Source organism: Petaurus breviceps, unplaced genomic scaffold, assembly GCF_028583685.1.
Source record: "Petaurus breviceps papuanus isolate PSGF00001 unplaced genomic scaffold, PetGlider_PUasm1.0 90418, whole genome shotgun sequence".
Classification (NCBI taxonomy): Eukaryota; Metazoa; Chordata; class Mammalia; order Diprotodontia; family Petauridae; genus Petaurus; species Petaurus breviceps.
This window is the reverse complement of record NW_027187246.1, coordinates 961,793-967,162: the sequence shown is the minus strand read 5'-3', so window position 1 is coordinate 967,162 and position 5,370 is coordinate 961,793. Positions and strand designations below refer to the sequence as shown.

At 36.8% G+C, this 5,370-nt stretch overlaps 1 pseudogene; it reads right to left on the bottom strand.

The window, feature by feature from the left end:
- Positions 1-345: 345 nt before the first annotated feature.
- The window catches only part of LOC138177499 (vacuolar-sorting protein SNF8 pseudogene), a 5,944-nt pseudogene continuing 919 nt past the window's right edge, over positions 346-5,370 (bottom strand).

Sequence of the window (5,370 nt, the reverse complement as noted above, 5' to 3'; positions counted from 1 at the left end):
ACAAGGGCTCCATGGACTTACTAAAATCTGGATGCTTACCCTCCCTGTCTCAGTTGCCACTTTTGCTTTACCTCTGTCTTCTGATTATTGTCAGGATAATAGTGTTTTAGAAAAGTTAGCCATTATAAAAGTACCAAAGTAAAATAAAGACTAAAAAACCCTCCAGCACTGGAAAAACCTGGGTAACAAGTGTTGGATAAGGTACACATCTTTTAGCCAGCAGAGACATTTTTTTCTTATAAAAATATTAGCTATTTATACTCTAGTCTTAGATCTTTGTCTTCATTTCTCCTATACTCTCCCCATTGAGTTACATCCAACAGAGAAAAAGCCTCTATGGCCTTCTCAACTGTGAGTTGCTGATCTGATAGGAGTACAGGTCAATGAAGAGAATTGGCAGCTATTAGGCAGCTCTTCTGGAACCTGCAGGTCCAGCCAAGCCATCCCTTGTTTCAGTGCATACTCCAATATTTGCCAAACTGGTTCATTTCTCCCCGTGAGGTTTGTTTTGACTTCACTGATTGCCACATATCCATTTTTCTCTGCCAGCTGCACCACTACAGTATAATCCATGTTGAACTCAGTGGCCCACATCATCAATTTTTGGCTAATATCCTGAGCAAATCTGACCCTTCCCTTTAATCCCTGCAGATATAGCTCCTCCAACGTGATCAGATCTACATTCTGATACACAGAGGCTGGGCACACCTTCATAACTTACCCACCCAGCTTATATTAAACATCCCCAATTCCCAACATCTGAGACTAAAATTCTTTTCCAAAGGCTAAGAGGGCTACCTCTAGTACACATGTACTGAAACTGCATCCAGAACTGGAAACTTTTTCATATCTTTTCATAATCTCTTTCATAACTTATGTTTACTGGAAATTCTTCCAGGTTGGTTTTGAATATGTCCAGCCACTTCTACATCTGGGCTGACTGGTCTTTAGCCAGGACAGTGTCCTACTCCTTATATTTGACCACAGCCAACTTCTTCTTGGTGATGGTGCCAATAACCACTCCATGGAGCTGTGCGTCTTAGCCAGCTATCTTAATTAAGCCCTCCTTGCTCAGAAGATTCTAGAATGGGTTTTAAAGTTCTACATTCAATGGGATGAGCTTACCCATAAAACAGAAGCAGAGAGCACAATGGATTAGAAAGCAGAATCCGACAATATGTTGCTTATGAGACATACTTAAAGCAGAAAGATACATACAGAGTTAAAGTAAAGGGGTGGGGCACAATCCAACATGCTTCAGTTAAACTAAAAAAAAAAGGCAGGGGGAGCATTTGTGATCTCAGATAAAGAAAAATAGAACTAATTAAAAGGGATAATTACGGAAACTGCATTTTGCTAAAAGGTGCCATAGACAATGGAGTAATATAAAAAAATTTATAGCAAGTTTCTGTGATAAAGGACTCATTTCTTAAATAAATAGTGAGTATAAAACTGAATCAGATTTGTAAAAATGAGAGCTATTTCCAAATTGGTAAATGGTCAAAGGATATAAACAAAAAATTGACAGAGGAAGAAATCGAAGCTATATGAAAAAATGCTCTAAATCACTAATGACTACAGAAAGGCAAATTAAAACAACTCTGAGGTACCACCTTATACCTATCAGAAATGTCAAATGCTGGAGGGAATGAGAGAAAAATAGGTACATTAATGAACTGTTGGTAGAATAGTAAACTAATCCAACAATTCTGGAGAACTTTGGAACAAGGCCCAAAGGACTATAAAACTGTACATACTCTTTGACACAGCAATCCATTACTAGATCTGTACCCCCAAAAAAAGAAAAAGGAGCTATGTACAAAAATATTTATTTTTTCTCTTTTTATATGATTTCACTTATTTAGTATTTTATTTGCCCCAAGTTACATGTAAAACAAATTTTAATATTCATTTTTAAAGCTTTGAGTTCCAAATTCTCTCCCTTCCTCTCTCCCCACCCCACCTCATTGAGGAGGCAAGCAATTAAATATAGGTCACACATGTGTAGTCATGCAAAACATTTCCATACTATAACATTGTGAAAGAAAACATCGATTAAAAGAACACCTCAAGAAAAATAAAGAATATAACAAAGTATGCTTCAATCTGCATCCAGACCTCATCAGTTCTTTCTCTGGGGATGGATAGCATTTTTCATAGTAAGTCGGTCAGAATTGCCTTGAATCATTGTATTGCTGAGAATAGCTGTCATTCACAAATAATTCTGCTATTGCTTTGTACACAGTACATTTCACTTTGCATCAGCTTAGGTAAGTCTTTCCAGATTTTCTGACAGCATCCTACTCATCATTTCTTATAGCACAATAATCCACCACAATCACATCCCGCAATTTGTTCAGCCATTCCACAATTAATGAGTATCCCCTCAATTTTCAGTTCTTTGCCACCAGGAAAGAGCTGCTATATTTTTTTACATTTAGGTCCTTTTTCTTTTTTATTTATTTTTTAAAATCTCTTTTGGGATACAGTTCTAGTAGTTCTACTTTTAGGTCAAAGGGTGGGCATAGTTCCAAATTGCTCTACAAAATGTTTGAATCAGTTCACAACTTCACCAATAGTGCATTAATGTCTCATATTTCCCACATCCTCTCCACCATTTGTCATTTTCCTTTTCTATACTATCAGTCAATCTAATAAATATGAGGTGGTACCGCAGAATTGTTTCAATTAGCATTACTCCAATCAATACTGAATTAGAGGATTTTTTTTTCATATGACAATAGATAACTTTGCTTACTTCACCTGAAAAATGTTCATATCTTTTGATTATATCCCAATTGGGGAATGGCTCTTATTTTTATAAATTTGACTTAGTTCTCTATATGCTTGAGAAATGAAGCCTTTATCAGAAAAACTTGCTTCAAAAATTTTTTCACAGTTACTATTGCTAACTGTATTTCCTTCCATCTGATTCCTCATATTTATTCTATTCACTCTCTTTTCATCTTGTCCTTCCTCAAAAGTGTTTTGCTTCTGACTGCCCCCTTCCCCAATCTGCACTCTCTTCTATCATCTCCCCTTCTCTTATCCCTTTCCCCTTCTGCTTTCCTGTAGGATACGATCTCTATACCCAATTGATTGTGCATGTTATTCCCTCTTTGAGCCAATACTGGTGAGAGTAAGGTTCATTCACTCTCCCTCACATCTCCCCTATTTCTCTTCACTGTAAAAGCATTTTCTTGCCTCTTATACATGAGATAATTTACTCCATTCTACTTCTCGCTTCATCTTTCTCCCAGTACTTTCCTTTCTCACTCTTTAATTTATTTTTTTAGGTATCATCCTTTCATATTCAACTGACACTTGTGCCCTCTGTATATATATACTCTTTCTAATTACCCTAATAATAAAAAAGCTCTTATGAGCTGCAAGTATCATCTTCCCATATATGGATGTAAACAGTTTAACCTTATTAAGTTCCTTATGATTTCCTTTTCCTGTTTACTTTTTCATGCTTCTCTTGAGTCTTGTATTCAAAAGTCAAATTTCTGCTCTGGTCTTTTCATCAAGAATGTTTGAAAGTCCTCTATTTCACTGAATATCCATTTTTCCCCCTGAAGGATTATCTTTAGTTTTGTTTGGTAGGTGATTTTTATTGTAATCCTAGCTTCTTTGCCTCCCAGAATATCATATTCCAAGTCCTCCAATCTTGTAGTGTAGCATCTGCTAAATCTTGCATTATCCTGACTGTGGCTCCATGATACTTGAATTGTTTCTTTCTGAATGCTTGCAATATTTTTTCTTTGACCTGGGAGCTCTGAAACTTGGCTATAATATTCCTGGGAGCTTTCATTTTAAGATCTCTTTCAGGAAGTGATCTGTGGATTATTTCAATTTCTATTTTACCCTCTGATTCTAGAACATCAGGGCAGTTTTTCTTGATAATTTCTTGAAAGATGGTGTAGGCTCTTTTTTTTATCATGGCTTTCAAGTAATCCATTAAATTTTAAATTATCTCTCCTGGATCTATTTTCCAGGTCAGCTGCTTTTCCAATGAGATATTTCACACTGTCTTCTATTTTTCTCATTCTTTTGGTCTTGTTTTATTGTTTCTTGATTTCTCATAAAGTCATTAGCTTCCACTTGAGTAATCAATTCTAATTTTTAGGGAATTGTTTTCTTCGTCAAACTTTTGTACCTCCTTTTCCATTTGGCCAATTCTACTTTTTAAGGAGTATTTTTTTCTACAGTGAATTTTTGTGCCTTTTTTTTTCCATTTGGCTAATAGCTAACTTTCTTCAGTATATTTTGTGTCTCCTTTGCTAAGCTATTGACTCATTTTTCATTATTTTCTTGCATCACTTATTTCTCTTCTCAACTTTTCCTCTACCTCTCTTGCTTGATTTTCAAAATTCTTTTTGAGCTCTTCAACAGTCTAAGACTAATTCAGATTTTTCTTAGAGGCTTTGGATGTGGGAGCTTTGACTTTGTTATCTTCTTCTCAGTGTATATTTTGATCTTCCTTATCACCATAGTAACTTTCTATGGTCAGAATTTTTTTTCTGTTGTTTGCTCATTTCCCCAGCCTATTTCTTGACTTTTAACCCTTTGTTAAAGTTTCTGTTTCCAGAAACTTTGTTAAAGTTTCTATTTCCACTCTGTTTCCAGGGTGGAGGCTGCACTGTCTCAAACTCCAGGAATTTTGTGTAGCAATTTTCAGAGATGCTTCAGAGATATTCAGAGATACTTTCAGACCTGTAAGTTTTCAGTTCTTCCAAGGAGGCATGGTCTAAGGAGAGGAGTGTTTAGTGCTCTACTGGTCTGTGAGTGACCACCAGCACTCTTTTCTGTGCTGCAATGAATATCCTCACTCCATTGCAACTGTAAGCTCTGGTGTGCTAGTGTTCCTCCTCCCCCTGGGACTGCCACCCAGGACTACAACCAGTATCCAAGTACGGGCAAAGCATTTAGAAAGGGCCACTCAGAGGCAAACTAGTCTAGGCTAGAAACAAAGTTAGTTAAAACGTCTATGTTTATTAGCAGTAGACTTTTGCCCATGAGGAGGAGGAGGGGAAAGAGGAAGAAAAAGGAGAAGGAGGAAGAAAAAGGAGAAGAAGAAAGAAGGAAGGAGAAAACTGTATTCAATTTCTAGTTCTTTTCCCACCTACTTGTATGACTTTGAGCAAGTTACAGCATCTATGATAACTAACACTGTTTTACTTTCTCTGATTAATGTACCGGGGACTCTGCTGCAATGCCACTACCCAGAGTCTAACATTGTGAGCTCTTTGTTCCTCTCTGTTTCTGTCTCTCCCTCTCTTTCTGTCTCTTTGTCTGTTGCTCTCTGTTTTCACACACACACACACACACACACACACACACACACACACACACACACACACACACACA